The 17,589-nt window shown below is 43.4% G+C and overlaps 1 long non-coding RNA gene across 1 annotated transcript in view; it reads left to right on the top strand.

Moving 5' to 3' along the window:
• The first annotated feature begins 1,211 nt into the window (after window positions 1–1,211).
• The window catches only part of LOC135977227 (uncharacterized), a 37,232-nt gene continuing 20,854 nt past the window's right edge, over window positions 1,212–17,589 (top strand). Inside the window, exon 1 of the long non-coding RNA XR_010594605.1 lies at window positions 1,212–1,351. This is a non-coding gene — a long non-coding RNA (uncharacterized LOC135977227). The remainder of the gene's footprint in view (window positions 1,352–17,589) is intronic.

A 17,589-nucleotide genomic window follows, 5' to 3' on the forward strand; every position in this document is an offset into this window, starting at 1 on the left:
GGAACTTACAGATTCATTAGCTGACCATATGGCTTTATTTTTTTCTGTAATTGTAATTAGTTTAGGCCACTGTTACTCAAACCTTTTGTTCTGGTGACCCCATTTGGACTTAAAATAATTGTGACCCCCCCCACACACACACACTGTAAGCGTTGGCCTGGGCTTCGGCCCCCCACAGCAGGGCTGAAACATGTAACTTAGCTCTGCAGGGCCCCCTGTGGTATGGGTGCCAAGGCAATTGCCTTGCTTGCTACCCCCTAACGCTGGCCCTGCACTTGCAACCTCCCCCCCTCCCGCCGCCTCCCAAATCTGTCCTGTGGCCTTCAGGGGGTCACGGCCCCCAGGTTGAGAAACACTGGTTCAGGTTATCCCTTACTACCTATTGATAACTGGGAGGAAAGAGTTGTTTCTTGAGACCTCTTCTGTTGTAAGTGGTATGGTATCTTCCCGTCAACTTTTTTACTATGCATTTTGAATTGTGAAGCAGCCTTCTTTGTGTTAGTTGTGAAATATAAGGTAGATCTGATTGACAAAATTTGAGTAGCATGGGCTTTGGACAAGTTAAAGGTCAACTTAGATTCATGCTCTGTTAACAATTGAGAAATATCATGAGGTCACATTCACACTAGAGGATCTAAGATATGTCACTGGGGTAGTGGAATAGGGATTGGTATATAAAATGCATAGTAACTTGCAATGTACATTGCTAAAGAAACCAAACAAGCCATATTTTAATATAAGAAGATAATTTTTAAAGATTTTTAAACTAACCTTGGAAAAGTTTAAAGGCACATGATGGAGTGTTCACCACACACTCTTTTAGAAGAGGGTTAATGAGGCTAAGAAGGAGCCACTTAACTGCACAGGCCACAGGTGAGGGGAGTTAGGTGGCCTAAGTAACCCCTGGATGATGACGATGGACCCAGATCAGAAGGAACAGGTGGGGCTAGTATAAGGCCAGGAGCAGAAGAGGACTGCAGTAAGGGAGCCTGTAACCACTCTTGGGACATTAGAGAGGGAAGGAACAAACCTAGGGGGCGAGGGCGAAGGAAAAGGGTTAAGAAAATAGCAGTGAGGTTTAAGATTAGAGGGTTCTTGAGCTGCAACCTAGAGTAGGGGGTAAGCCCAGGTTCCCCACCAGCCACTGGGGAAGTGGCACAGCCTGTGCGCTGAATGGGAAGACTGCCTGAGACAGTTTGCATGGAGAGATTTGATACCTCAGCCAAGCTGTGAAGGGAGAGCACCCTGAGTGGCAGAGAGAGGCAGCAGAGCATGTGAATGAGTGACAGAAGGGGGCATTGGACCTGGAAGGAGCTAATCCCCAGAGCAGCCAGGAGGCAGCGCCCTAGTGGTGAGTGTACCCTGTGACAGGACAGTTGCCATCTCTCAGAGCTATTGTTTGTGTATGTCTCTACTTGGAGTGGGATGTGTGTGGTGATTTGGGGTTTGCCCAGGATGGTAAGTGGTTCAGTCACCATTTGCCTTGTAACCCTGGGTGCCTTGTGGCTGTGCAGCTTTGGTCCAGTGCTCTGACCTTATCAGTCTGCCAGCAGCCCACAAGCCTCACCTGGACTTTTTCCAACTTGGTTACTCCTTGCAGGCCGACCTTAGGACTCTTCCAGCCCCAAATTTGCCCCAGAATTGTCCTACTGCAGGAAACAGTCCCTCTCAGAGGGCCCTCACAGAGAAAGCCTTGGGTTTGCTGCCTTTACAGAGACAGTAAAACAGTCCAGCCTATTAGCTTTCTAGAAGCACACACTTTACTGAATTTACCCAGTACTGATTGAGAATGAAAACAAAACACGTTTATTAACAAAAGAGCTTGTATTAAGTGACACCAAGTACAAGGGGGGAAAGGTAAAAACAGTTACAAGCACACAAAAGTGAAAACACACATCTAAAAGATGAAAACTTAATCTAGCAAAATGGTTTCTCACCCCCAGTCTCCTTTCCAGCCTTTTACTGGCCAGGACCCATCACAGAGATCAAACGCTTGGTTTCTTTGTCTCCTAAGATGAAGGATAAAGATGGAGTCTCTCTCTGTTCCTTATATTCCCAAAGCCAGTTCTGCAGCTTGCACGGCTATAGCTACGTGCTATTGTTAGCACGCTAGCTCAATGAACGCTGGCACGAGTATGTCTCCTTGAGCTGGGAATCTCATCCCCAGCTCCAAGTGTAGCATACCTTTAGTCTGCAAACATTAGTTGTATTACAGTAGTACAAGTCCCAGCTGTGTTAAGCCCTGTACAAACACCGTTTCTCTCTCCTCCAAAGAGTTTGCTAACTAAATAGGCATCACAAAGGGTGGGAGGGAAAACAGAGGTCCAGAGAGGTAAAATGGCTTATCCACAGTGGTGCAAGTAGATTTTAATTCTTACTGGTATGTGTAGGCGACTCATGGAAGTAACACAAAGGGGGGCACCAGCTAAAGGGGGGCACATGACCCCCCATGTAACTCCTCTCTGCCCCCAGCCCAGGGCCCTCATGCTCTCCCTGTCCCCTCTCCATCCCACATTACCTCGGGGGGTGGGACGACTCTGTCCTCCCACTGCGCAGGATACTGATTTCTGAACTGCAGGGTTCTCCCAGGAACTGCAGTGGTGAAAGGAGCAGAATGTGGGGAAGCCAAGCAGCCTCACACCAGCAGCTCCTCCAGCGTGGCTATACCATCCCCAGCCCTGTCCTCTGGCAGGCCGGTACAGATCCCAGACAGGAGACGCAGCTGCGTGGACGGGCTGGGGGCGGGGCTGGGGCCGATACAGCTGCGCTGGAGGAGCTGCCGGCATGGGGCTGCCCAGCGGCCCCACCTTCTGCTCCTTTTGCTACTGCGGTTCCTGGGAGAGCCCTGCAGTTCTGAAATGTCTTTCCAATACAGTACCGGCAAAAAATATCTTAATGGTATGGCGCACCCGACCGTACCTGCTTACTTGCACCACTGCTTATCCAAGATCATGCAGCAGGTCAGCTGCAGAGCTGAGAATAGGACCCAGGTCTCCTGACTCTGTCAAGTCTACCCACTAGACCACAACAATAGTCACCAAGATATAGGTCAGGCCAGAGAAGACTGTCGTGGTTGTAACATCAGCTCAATTATATTTTTCTTGTGCAAAAAAAGTCTGAAACAAAAGAAAAAAAGATTAGCTCTAGACATTTAAGTTCTTGGGAATGGCTTGTAGCATCCTAAAGCCCATAGCCTTGACCTGGGTGAAGGGTTCCGTGTTGCTGTCATGTTTGGAAACTTTGACCAATGACTCTATTAACTTCAGTATGAACAAGATGCATAAAGAAGAATGTCAATATCTTGGACTGCCACTAGGTGACAGCACACTAATGAATGTGTTTCATGTCATAATGAAAGCAAAAAGGCATTTCTTCCTCTGATATATTCCACCCTGACTGCAGTCCATGTATCTAATCTATCAGACTGCTCAAAGTTCTGAGCAGTGATTTCCTTCTGATAACATTTCCAGTTGTTGGAAAATACCATTTTTCATGAAGGATTTTGTTGTCAGCATAGCCGCTGGCATATCTTCATGTGACAATAGAATAGTGCGATCCTTAGCATTTTCCACAAATAACAATTCAGAGGTCACATAGCAATGTATGGCACTTAGTTATGGCACTACAAACTGATCTTTGCAAGGATGTCTCTTTTCCCTTGTGGCTTTTTTTGTGCACCCTGTTGCAGACTTTTCGTCAGAACTTGCAAGAGGGCATAATTGTGTTTTCCTTGTCAACTGTTGTAATGTAATGAGCTCATTGAAATTGATCTTTTGCCAAGATTTTAATGATTTCTTAGGAGGCCAAATCCTGACCTCCTTACTCAGCTGGTTACTCTTTATGCAGGAGATGGCATATTGTTTCTTTTGCTAGATATAGAGAAAATAGAGACTAACGTGTGAAGACCACGTCCTCTGTACTCAGTACATAATATTGCACAATTTTTTCCAGCGAAAACAAATGTTCCACATTGCGTCAGATTAAACACTATTGCTCATATATATGGAATTGTTCATATATTGCCTATGTAGGGAATGAAATCAGTTTCTTTGTATCTTATTATAAGAGGGGAAATACATAGTTAAGAAAGAAATCAACCCTTTTATTGCAGTAACATAGCTGTGTCGGACAAAATATCAAGTCAATTGTAATCCATATTTACCCTTCATCAACTAGGAGTATTCTTTAAGAGGGATCAGATTACTTCTTACGTAGTCCTATTTAAACAAATGGGTCTGCTTGGGCTATGCAGCTCCCCCCCCCCCCCCAAACCTGTAACCAGTCTCAGAGCCTGGGTCAATTAACTCAGGCTCAAGTTCCAGGGCTAAAAATAGCTGTGTAGATGTCAGGGCTGGGGCTGGAGTCCAGGCTTAGACCTAGCAAGGGGGGAGCATCTCACAGCTCAGGCTCCAGCCCCAGCCCAAACGTATGAGCCTGAGTCAGTTGACATGGGCTCTGAGACTTGCTGCTGCTGCAGGGTGTGTGTGTTGGGGGGGGGGGTGTTCTGGTTTTGCTGTGTTACCATACCCTAGGGTGCTACTTGGTATAAATAAGGGTGACAATACCTGGTTTTTCAGCCATCATATGCTTCTCAGGTTGTCCATAGAATCATCATGCTAAATGAAATGAAAACTCTAACAGATACAACAGAAGAAATGTCTACATGCAGAATTTCATATCCTTTTTAATACACTGATTTGTCTTGATTTATGTGAACTGGACTGAGCCTTTGAGACTCTTTAGTTCTTGACCCTGCTGCAGACATCTTGCATGACCTTGGGCAAACTGACTCCCTCTTTACCTGGTTCTCCATCTCTTGGTGCTGCTGAAACCTCTCTCTACACCTTTGTCTATCTTGTCCAATTAGACTGTAAACTCAGTCTAGAGGATAGGGACTGCTTGCTCACCATGTTCACTTAAAGTGCCTAGCCTAATGGGGCCCCATTTCAGCTGACGCCTTAGGTTGCTAGTAAATGTAATACTCGCACAAATAGTAATAATAAATGAGGACTGGGTGAACCAGTTCAAATAAAACAACAAATGACACATAACTCTGCTCCAAACTTTGTGTTGAATTTGTCCAAAGTGATAACTATTTAAATAAAGAATTATTTTTTGGTTCTGCCTTTCCTGTATGGAGTGGAGGCCACACTCAGAAGTGCTAAATTACTGAGGTTATCACTGGTGGTTGGTTTTTTTGTTTTTGTTTTGATCCGGCCAGGATCTGATACTGAACATCTCGCAAGGGACCTTGTTTCATGAAATTTGCAGGCCAATTTTGCAAACTTCAAGATGTTTTAGATGGTTTGGATAAGCATGCAAGCTCTGAGGTTTGCTGATCACCTTAATGCTCCATTAGAGCAGGCTTTGGGCTTTCCTGGGTCTTTTGCTGGCTTGTAAAACCATACTCTTTTTTTGTCCTAGTTTTGCTTGTCTGTTTGTGTTAATATTGCTGCAAAACTCACAACTGTGGCATCTACAACCCCCCCCCCCCCCTATTTGTTTCTGCTTAGCAGTATCTTACATGATAGTACAGCTGACTTGTTTGGTTTTCTTAGCTGCTTGCTACTATGTATTCAAAGGTCAATTGCACATGTGTGCGCGCACATATATACTACATACATAAACATGAAGATTACTTTGTCATGGTACAAACGCTTCTTATTGCATGTATACTTCTTGGTTTTATTGTTCTGAAACATGTCAGTGAAATTCCTTCTCCTAGGGGGAAAAGTAGCTGGAAAATTCCAATCTCTGTTGTACTCAGTTACAAAAACACCCTGAGGCTCATTTGTCTCTTGCTGTGTGCACCCATCAACCTTACTGCAGTGGATTTCTGTCCTGAGGGGCTTGATCCTTCTCCTACTGATCTTAGTGGGTTGCTATTAATTTCATCAGTGGGTGCGGCAACAGCCCCCAAATTCATCTTGTTGTTTTTTAAAGTTTAAATTTCCATGAAAAGCCACACTGCCTATACACCTTCCTGAATGAACTTGTTCCTTGATAATTTGACAGCAGGTCTCAAAGGGATGAAAACAGTTAAGACACCTCAAATATTACATTATTATTGTGCTATTAAATTTTAAATAAATTTAATTTTTTTTAAATAAATGGAGATATTCTATCTCCTAGAACTGGAAGGGACCTTGAAAGGTCATTGAGTCCAGCCCCCTGCCTTCACTAGCAGGACCGAGTACTGATTTTGCTGCAGATCTGTAAGTGGCCCCCTCAAGGATTGAACTCACAACCCTGGGTTTAGCAGGCTAATGCTCAAACCACTGAGCTATCCCTTCCCCCTAAACTTTGTTTAACAAGCATATGAAAGATCCCATTGAAAGGAAAATCCTGATGCAGCCTTCAACTACTGAGCTGCTATTGACATTAATCTTCTACAGATTTTTTTTTTTTTTAAAGACCACTGTGGGGGAAAAAACACAGTAAAATGAAGCAGATATATAGTAACTGCATGATGAAACTCTAGACAGATGTCTAAATCATAGCAGAAATCTCCACTGCACAGAAAAGACATATTTGAGCATGCAGAACTTTCCTCCAGTGAGGAATGCTTAGTCTCGCTAATACTCATGAGGAAGTAAGAACTCCTGAAGTAAGGATTACAGATATGGGTCAAAAAGAATCAACAAAAGCACATACAAATCCAGGACAGAATAACCTCTCTCTTGTAGCCAAGGGAGCCTGTCATGGCTATGCTTACTCAAATGGTATGGCTGTGAGTCACCATACCATCTTGCCAAGAATGGATTGTCCCCATCTGCTTTTTCAGATGGTGGCTGATCACCTGCAGTTCAGTTAGGAAACAGTACCAGGGAAGTTAAAGTAATAACCTCAAAATGCCTATATCTAGGTTTCATGGACAAACCACACATCACAAATATCAGTTTGATATTACCTACCCAGGGGGCGGATTTCTTAACTAACTATAGAAAGGCCAGTGTGGTGGTTTTTTTTTTTGTTTGTTTTTTGTTTTTAACATTTCAAAAACTGAATAAATGTTGGTCACTTATAATTAAAAATGACACACACCTTGCTGTTCCTTTGGACCTGGACCCATGACTTTTTTAATTAACATTTTTGACATATCACAGCAGTGCTGGTGATGCCAAAACTCATACCTGCAAAATCCCCTACAGTCTTTCTGCAGAGGAGCTCAGGGATGAGGAATGTAGCAAAGGATGGACCCCAGAGCTCTCAGATGAGACAATGAGCTGAGCAACCATTTTAACACTACTTATACGCAAGGCTAAGTTTTTGTCACGGATATTTTTAGTAAAAATCATGGACAGGTCATGGGAAATAAAAAAAAATATATAGATATTTTTTTACCTGTCCCTGATTTTCACTAAAAATATCCCTGACAAGAGCAGCACCCACTGCTGCTGCGGCTCCTGGGTCCCCCACTGATGTGGTGTGTGGGAGCTCTGGGGTCCCCCTGTCCCTGGGGCTGGGCTGCTGCAGAGTCCCCTCACGCAGGGCAGCTGTAGGGTCCCCCAGCCGCTGGCTGCGGCTGGACAGATGCGGGGGTCCACTGGCCGCCTGCTATGGCTGGGCAGGTGCTGAGGGTCTGCTGGCCATGGCAGGGCAGCTGCGGGGTTCCCCCACCAGGTTGGGGCCTGGGAGCTGCAAGGGCGGGGCTGGATGGGAGCTCCAGCTCTAGGGCAGAAAATGTCACTGAGGACAATGGAAGCCACGGATTCCGTGACCGCCGTGACATAATCATAGCCTTACTTACACGTGATATTTTAGCGGTCTTAACTGTATTAATTCTTTTGAGACTTCCTGTCAAATTATCTAGGGAACAAGTTCTCTTTCAGAAGGTGTATAGTCAGTGTGGCTTTTCATGGAAGTTGGTGTGAAAAATTCACACTTTAATTACATGTGGACATATTTTAAAATTATTGGCCATTCATTGTGTAAATTACTCAAGAGATACTAAGTTCATTAGCTGTAATTTATATGCAAAACTACAAGGAAACTGTTAGCTACAACTGCGTGTATAATGTCTTCGTGGAAAGGCATTTAATACACTTTACTTGGCCAGTGTAGACAGGGCTTCTCTTTGCTATAAACCATTTCGGAAATGCAGTTTATATTGATAAATCTAACTTTGACTATAATTGTTAACATGCCCTTTATAAGAGCAATATTTCAGTGCTCTAACCCTGTTCCCCCATAGAGTCACAAGTTCTGTGATTTTTTTGAGAAGGCTGAGAGAGATGGGGAAGCCAATTGGGATGGACCCATAACATTTCTTTTTAGAGTAAAGACCACAACATCTTGCTGTGGAGCCTTTTCTACTTTTCTTTGCACACAAAGTGACATGTTGCCCGGCAGTGGGTCTCAAACACTTTCCCCCCCCCCATAACATGGACTGTCTCCTATTAATGAGGAGATCTTGTAGCCAACCTCCCCTTCAAATCATATTGAGATCAGCAGTTATACTGGCTGATCCCTTTTCTCCTTCCCCTGAGCACGTGTTGAGCTCCCTTCTCCTCAGTTCCCTACCTAATCAATTTCTCTTGATTCATTCCACTCAAAATCAATTCTCTTTGCAATCAATCCCCCTTGCCTCTGGACAAATATAACTTTCCTCCTTTCCCTGCTCCTCTTTCTTCTTTCAAAATCACTTCTCTTCAAACTTCCCCCCACCATCTTTTGCCCCTTCAGAATCCTGGCTTCTTTATGTCCAGTTATTTCCTTCTTCCCACCCACCCTTTTAGGGTCTTACTTCCTCCTCCTGGCCCATCAGGGCCCCTACTCCTTGGCTACTTCACTGACCCGGCTTTCTTTCTTTGCTGCTATTCCTCCTGAAGTAATTCCTTGGCCAGGTAGCTTCTTCTGATAAGAGTGAACTCATTCTGGCCCGGTGACTCCTCCTTGTGTCAGTATCCATCATGGCAAGGGTTCCAAAGTGTAAAAACTGGGACACCATCATAGGGAGGCAGCACAGGTCTGTTTGGGGGGGAGGGGTTCTAGGGAGAGTGTGCAAAAGAATATTTGAGCAACTGAAGGGGATGAGGAAGTGGGGAGAAGAGAGGGAAAATATGGCACTTATTTCTCATTACCCAATCCCCTCCATACCACTTTCCCCCCCAGGTCAGCTCCTCCTCAATCAGATCCCTGTATTAGTGGGGACTGACAGGGTGCTATCTGTAGCTCCCTGGTCACTGAGATTGCAGGCTTAATTGAAATCAAGTCACCGGTTTCCATTGAAGATGACTGACCCTTGGGTAGTGATTGTTGGGCTAATGAGGCAATTGGATCGCTAATTGGGAAGTAAATGGGAGAGCTGAGAGGAGGAGCCTAGGAGAGGGGAGAGTTATGTGTAAGTCTCCTCCTGCTGTATACCTGTGGTACACTTTGTTTTGCTCTGGAACAGCAGAATAAATGCACACATGATGAAAGGGGAAAAAACCTGTGTGTTTGTATTAGACCACAAAAACAGGCTAGGCAGTGGTACTCCGAGGATCGAAGAAGGCTCTCCCTGTGACAGGGACTCATGCAGGGGAGTGGGCCCACGGTAGTAAAGCTGATTGAAAAATGGGAATATTTTGCATGCTATTTGCATAATTTATCCCCCAGGTACTCTTGCCACTTCTCATTTCTGATTGGCTGGGAGTTTGCTACATAAGGTGACCTGATGATGTCCCTGCCATCTCTTCTTTCCTCAGAGACATGTACAGTGTGTTCCTGTCATCATTTCTTAAGGAAAACTTATTGCTGATAACGTAAGGAAATCTCCCTGCCATTCCTTTTTACACTGGAGTAGAAATACCTTCAGTTTCTCCCCATCACACTAGTTTAGTCATTACCCTATGAATTTATCCTGTGCTTTATATCTACCACATTTTAAATTAGGCCCTCATCCCACAGCTTGTTGTGCTTGCATGCCATCAGTTGTTGCAGGATTGGGGTCTAAGGTTGTAAGGTGTTCTGGGCAGGGAATCTGTCTGTACTGTATTTGTATTATAAAGCACCATACATATTTGCAGTGCTGTAAGTGTTGCACTATTATACAGTATGTATATTTGAATTAAATTCTCTCTAAAATGGGTATGGACATTGACTGTTTACAGCCATAAGCTATTTGGCTTTCTATCCTAATTCAATGGTGCTCTACTAACAAACCAACTTCCTGTGAATATAAGTGATGCAGTCACTTTGTATCAGACACCATAAGCGCACACATCATTTGAGAACATCTGATAAAATGCACTAGAAGATGCAGCACTGATCCTATTCTGCTCCTCTAGGATAAATGGAGATTGTGTGGCTCTTTGACATTGTGTCTGTTGTGCACCTGAAATGCTTATTAATGGCCCCATAATGCATGTAGTCTTGCTTAACTGATGGTTGACTGACTTAAAAATCCATTTCTTGACTCAAGTCTACCATCTGTCTCTTATAATTACAAGAAGTGATTCTAAGATTTCAAATCTGTCATCAGCTACATCCTCTTCTAGCTGTTCTATGGAAAAGCTTAAAATGTCCCATCTGGACAGTTTGCACTAGGTGGAAACAATTTATGTACCAGTGACCAGACTATTCATCCTCTTACTCGAAATTTGTTGCATTTCAATCATATGGATATGCTTTGGGTAACAGTAATTGAACTTCGATCGAACCCTAACATAGGGCATGGAGTGTGAGTCAGGTCACTAATAGTTCTGATCTTGCCCATCAAGTCTACTAATACAAACAAAAAGCCAATTCAACAGAACTGCTCTCTACTCTAATCACACAATTGTTCAAAACCTCAGTATCTAGCTCACAAACTTTTCCGCTCATTTCGGTCTTCATTACTAGAGGTGGGACTGTGTGGACATTTTTATTTTTAATTTAAAAAAATCAGTGAATATGTTGATGCTTTGGTGATTAACTGCATGGAGAGAATAAAGCTCAGATCATTATTCAGATGGTCACAGTCTCTCAGCACAAATCATGATTTTCTGACTCTTATCAACTGCTCAAAATTCTGTGCTAATTACAGGCCATTTTCTGCCACCCTAATTCATGGTTAGTTGTACCTTACTGAGTGGTTCTATCAATTTAAATAGGACTATGCACAGGATAATGTACAACTCACCATGAGTTAAGGTGGCAGATACTGGCCCTTAAATCACTACGCTGTCAAACAGGCACAGGTAATCTAAAAGCAACATTCAACTGTTTTTATTTTTATTATTTTACTGGTATGGTCGCTATCGTTAGGTAGCACCGTTAGTCTTCCAAGTCCCTTTTTTTTAGTGTGCAAGTAAGTTTTGACAGTTGGGAAGACCTGTGGTGGTGGTGGTTAGTTTTCCAGCTAAAGCTTTCATGCAAGGCTTTGGTGTAGAGGGGTGGGGGTGAGGAAGGGAGAATTGTGTGAGTTTGGTATCTGACTAGAGTCCATGGGTGAGGCAGAGCTGCTCTCTGAGAGCAAGACATTGGTGCTAGGCTGAGATCCCTGGAAGAGGGAATTATCCTGCAAGCTGTTTGACCATCTCGTGTCAAGACTGGTGTCATACCTCTAAAAATGCAGTTTGGCATGTCAGTGTGTTAACTTCTATGGAAGTTGGGGGTGGGAATAACACTGAATTTGGGTACTTTTATCTTATTTTTAAAAAACTCCAGTTATGCCTGTTTAAACTCCAGCCATCTTGCTCTCTCAGACTAATGAATCACTACTTTTGCCAATACATAGGTAGTCATTCTTGTGCATCTTAAATGACATTGGTGACAAACTCGTATTGTAATCATCCTTTGATTGTAAGTAAGGCTCTTCTGTTGGAGCCTAAGTGATTTGATTGCCTGAGATGGAAAACTATGGGTCCATTTGGAAATGCTCCTCTCAAATCCTAGCCCCACCCCCATTTGCAAAATCAAAATGAGATGCTAATTACAGTAAAATAAACACCACAATGGGCTCTTCCTTCCCCACTAGCTAGGGTTGCAGGGGGCTGTCATTTGAGAGAGAGCATGGAGAATGGGATTTGGCAGTGGGGAGCAGCCCATTGCCAGCTTGACAGGAGGCAGGTGCTGCTGTGTGAGAGGATTCTGGCTGCATTAAAGTTTTTTTTTTTTTTTATTTACCATGTGGTCTGGATTTCATTCCTTTGGATACCCTGATACTACAATATTGACTATAATGATGAATCACTTACATTTGTTTGCCTTGGATATCTTTCCAGTGAGGCACTGATCACCAGACCCATTTTGGCTTTGTTTATTTGAGTTGACGGGATCCCAGGATACGATGTTATGGCTGTAGGAGAAACAAAGACCTGGGAAAGCAAGGGAGGGTGGGGAAGGGAGAGAGCAGGGATGTCCTCGTTACATAGTGCTGCTTGAACATAAAAAGGTGCCAGCTGACATAACTTTATTTGGACTTTCAAAAGACTTCTGACAGAACCACCACAAGAAGATACTAAAGAAGCTTAAATGGTGATGGTGTGAGAGACAAAATTGTGGTGTGGATCAGAAATTGACTAAGACAGAAAAAAGGAAGAATAAATGGTCAATTTTCAACAGAAGGTTAATAACAGGGTGTCACAAAGTTCTGTACTAAGAAAGGTGGTGTGACTAATGATCTTGGAAAATGGAGTAAGGTGGCCAAATCTGCAGATGACACAAAATTATATAGATTCTTCAAGACCAGGGAAGACTGTGAGGAACTTAAGAGGAATAAAACCAAGTGAGGTGAATGGATAATATGATGGCAAATGAGCCAATGCTGACAAGTGCAATGTAGTGCACATTGAGGAGAAAAACTTGAATTACTCACACATGTTACTGGGTTCTAAGTTAACTATCAGTTCAGCTCTGGACAATGTCTGATCTCTACCTGATAGCGCTGGAGTCACGTCAACATGTGCTGTTATTTCTTTGGAGCACTAAGAAGTGTTTTACCATGATTGTCTCCAGGGCTTTGTCGTCGATTGCACTTTGACTGGACGGCTGTAGCTCTATTGATGAAAGCACTGCACTCCAAACACCACAGCCAGAAGCTCTTTTTCTATGTGGCTCCGCTGGCAAAAGCGACCGGCTGCTTCTCTAAAAGAGCTGCACCCAGTCCTTTCTCCAGTGCATCACATGGGAATGTCATTGGCTTTCCTGACTGAAAGTACTCCAGGACAGGGGCATCTGTTATCCTTTTTGTTTCAGCATGTCAAATGCTTGCTGTTGGGGACCTGCCTAGTCCAACTCCACAAGACAAGATGTTAGTTGATGTATGGGTTCCACTCTGCAGCCAGGCGTGGACAGAACTTGGACAGAATTTCATTCCTATGAAGCGCTGTACCTCTTCATATCCATTAGAGCTGGCATGTCTGTGACAGCCTTAATCTTCTTGATATGGTTTCAATCCCTCTGTTGTGAGCAGATGTCAATGCTGTTTGAGTCATTTTTTTTTCTGGGTTGAGTTTCATATTCTTATCACTGTAGAAAAGCTTGTCGTTTTCTGTCATGGTCTTGTTCAGCTTCTATATAGTTACTCTCTTCACCTACAACGAGATCTGCAAGTATTTTCACTCCATGCAGTCTTTCCAGTGCTTGGTTGAGTTTTCTCTAGCACACATCTGGGACTAGGTTTAGGCCCCTGGGTATGCACATCTATAGTGACCAAATGGTGTTGCAAAGACTGTCAGCCTGCTGGACTCTTTATTCAGGCTCATGGGCCAAAACCTGTTCTTCACATCAGTCCATAAACTCTGGGGAGTTCTGGCATCACTTATGGGCAGTGGATAATGGCATTTTTTAATGTCCAGTTCAGTGGCTCTGGGTTTATGTAGATGCGTAACTTTTTTGATGGCTTCTTTATCATCACTATACTGCTTACCCAGACTGTGCTGGCCTCCACAGGTGCTGTAATACCCCTTCTCTGCAGACTGTTGAGCTTCTTGTACACTGGATTATGTCACACAGTGGAATTTTCCTTTGTGATAAGCCCACAATTTCCACTGCAGGGTCTACTTCCAGTTGCAGCTTTCCTTTGAGGTACCCATTGCCCTTGAAAACATCTCCATGTGCTTTTAAAATTGTTTCCATTGTCCATAGACTCCACCTTTTTTTACTTCTTGCATTGCAGCTATAAAATTCTGATGTTGCTCCCTGATCAGATGGCTCTTTTGCCCCAAGAAACGTCTCTGTGGTACTCACCATCCACCACCACAAACTTCAGTTAGTATTGTCACAATGCAGCCTGTAGGAAAAAGATGATCTCTCTAAAGGGTGTATTCGAGTCCAATTCATTCAGAGGAATTGCATTACAAGAGGCCCTACTATTCAGCTGAATTGCTGAAATAGCTCATAGCATTTCCCTATTGCATGCATGCATGGAGGCTGGCATTGTCCCTGGTTGCTTTCTTGTTCTCATATCCTGAACCTGATATGCATTTGAACTAAAGGAGAGAGTCATCATCAGATAATCAATAGAAATGTAGGGCTGGAAGGGACCTCAAGAAGTCATCAAGTCCAGCCCAGTGCATTGAGGCAGACCAAGGAAACCTAGACCATCCCTGACAGGTGTTTGTCCAGCCTGTTATTTAAAATAGCCATTGACAGGGATTCCACAACCTTCCTTGGAACCCTATTCCGGAGCTTATCTATTCTTATAGTTAGAAAGTTTTTCCTAATATCCAATCTAAATCTCCCTTGCTGTAGATCAAGCCTATTACTAATTATCATACCTTTAGTGGATATGGAGAACAACTGATAGCAGTGCCATTTATAACAGCCTTTAACATAACTGAAGACTGTTATCAGGTCCCCCCTCAGTCATCTTTTCTCAAGACTAAGCATATCCTGTTCTTTAACCTTTCCTCATAAGTCAGGTTTTTCTAAACCTTTATCACTTTTGTTTCTTCCCTCTGTATGTCATGACCTCTGTCTGACTTGCCATTCCCCCATAGTCAAAGTGCCCCAAATTGCATGTAGTAGGCAGTGTCCGTGAGATAGTAATACAGGGGTCCATCCCCTGTCCTTCAGATCAGTCTAGTGAAAAACCTGTGTCACTCCAGTTTCATTCTGCTTTGGAGAGCATTTGGTCTCCAGGGCTCCTAAAAGTGCTGTGAGGCGGAGGTGTAGACCTCTCTGCCTTTTTCCCCAATAAGGTAAAATAAGTTGTTTTTTTTTTACTTTCTTGCTGTTGGTCATCCTGCTGCACAGCCAGGTCTGTGACTATATCTTGGTCTTTTCCTTCTACTGGGTCCCTCACTGGTCGAGGTATGCTTCTGCAAAATCCCAGGCTCCAGGGGGGTCAGACTGAGTTCCATGGCTCACACTGGCTGCTGTTCAGAGAGCTCACAGCTCTGGCCCTGTCACCAGATTCATTAGCAAAGCGTGAGGTGCAGGTTACATTGAACAAATGCAACCTTATAAAACCCTGTGCATTGCTGTGTCCATGTGGCGGAGTTGTTTCTAAGCTAACTCTCTGCCTTCCCAGTTCTTTCAAAAACAGCCCTCCAGGAACATGGTCCCTTGGACTCCAGTTCCACTTATTATACAAGCAGGAGTTCAGAGTTTGTCATGCGCTGAATGAATTCATTCTGTGAGCTCTGAACTGCTTAACTTATACGTGATAGACAGGAAAATAGTTGTTTACACTGCAAAATATGGATTTTCCTTTCTAAAGGAAATATTGCGAGTGAAACGGAGATGTAAAGCACTGAATGGTGCTACAATTGGGTGCAAGGGGTCATAGCAGCAATTGCTAATGTGTTATTTATTTATACTCTTCCATTGTTAGCACTTACGATATGCTGGCTGTTATGCAAAGCAAACAAAATTGCATACAAAACTTGAAGCCATAAAAAGGCTTACCCTGCTCGTTAAAAACAGCTGAGTTTGTCTTTAGACTATTGTTCAGTGAGATATATCATCCAGAGCTTTTTCTTTGGACAAATTTGCTGCATTTTCTATTTGGAAGGTGTTTTGTCTTTCAGGGATGGGGAAAACTCATCTTGTCAGCTGGGACACACGTTTTTCTTGGTTAGGCTGCAGGTTGCATCTGTAGCAGTGGCTTTACAAGAAAGTAAGCCCAATTAAATGCACATGATTCTTGGTGTTTTCTTTTTCCACTTTAACCTGTGCACTTCTCTCCCCCCTGCCCCAAGTAAAATGTTTTTCCTGCAATGCAGTGTACCATGCATGCATGCCTGACCTTTCCTGTTGAAAACATTTAGCAGTCTACTCAACACCTAAAATAACCAGAGGGGCACAGCTTTTGCAGCTAGAAATTTAGGATGCAGCTCCTCACTCCACCTCCCCTTCCCCACCAATGAAGGAACCCCATCTCTGAGTTCTATACTGACCACTAATCTGAAGGAATGTGTAATCTGTTTGAATGAAATAGATTACAGGGATTTGTTAGGTTAATAAAATGCTAGATTGTGATTAGAGAGATTAAACACTAAAGACATAGTTCTTTTGGATGTAAAGTCTCTCTTTTAATTTAGAACAAAAGTTGTAGTCTATTGAAAACTATTTTTCTAGAAATTAGTAAACTGCAAACATGCTGGCCTTCTGAAAAGCTACTGAAGTTAAAGGTAATTTTGTTAAAATATTACTTGATGATGTTTAATTTTTAAGGTAGCCAATTTTCCTGCCACACCTCTGATATTTAGGGCCACATCTTTAAAAGATCTCTTTCAATGGAGGATGCAAGAACACTAGAACATCCAGTGTATGTGTCATAAATTTGCCATGGGATAGCTGCTATTATGTAAGGAAGCAGCATGTGGCTGCAAAGGTCATCCTCCATCTTGGGTGCAGGGCTTTGGACTGCCTGGGGCAGAGCTGGTAGAGGCTGGCTGAAAGTGAGGGCAGTCTCTCCTTGCTGTACTAAGAAATGGCCTTTAGATTAGAATAATAATTGTTAAATACAAGCTCTCCATGCTTTAATAAAAGCTACAGCCTTATTGAAGAATGTAAGATGTTATCTCTAGGCATGTAACTGGCTAAAAAGAGTGTGCCCTAAACAAATCCTTGTCCAGGCTGAGTTGAGTGTGTTAGCCAAATGGGCTCGTTTCCCCCTGGAGCTACCCAATTACCCCAAGGAGGCACGGGAGTCTAGAAGATGGCTTCAAGTTCTTTTTTGATCAGTCAGCTGAACGGGTGCTCCCCTTGACTCATGCCAGAGGGAGAGGCACACCTTACAAGCGCAGAGCAGGCCTTTTTATACCCAGTAACAAACAACTTAGCGTGCATACATTCTGCTAGCCTATGCAATTTTTGAATTCCTTTTGGGGGTCTTCAGGATACAGCTGTTTGACTTCCTTGATTGATTGTCTGGTGTACGTGTATGTGGAAAGCAGCTACGTGAATGTGGGGAGCAGCTGGGATAATAGGCAAATAGTTGACCTTTGCTCTAACAAGTTCTCCCCCCTTAAAAGCATTTTGAGAGCTTTATGGCCCCCAATCCTCAGCCTTCACCGACTGGTACAGCGCCATCATTTGTTGATATACAATTTGATTAGTCATTCGTCGGACTAACGCAACTACACAGGGAGCAAAGCAAGCTAGGGTTAATAGGGTTGTAATAAAGAGTACAAAGAGGAGGAAACCCTTTCGGAGCCATCCTAGTTGCGGTAACCA

The sequence above is a fragment of the Chrysemys picta genome, chromosome 1, assembly GCF_011386835.1.
Source record: "Chrysemys picta bellii isolate R12L10 chromosome 1, ASM1138683v2, whole genome shotgun sequence".
NCBI classification, from domain to species: domain Eukaryota; kingdom Metazoa; phylum Chordata; order Testudines; family Emydidae; genus Chrysemys; species Chrysemys picta.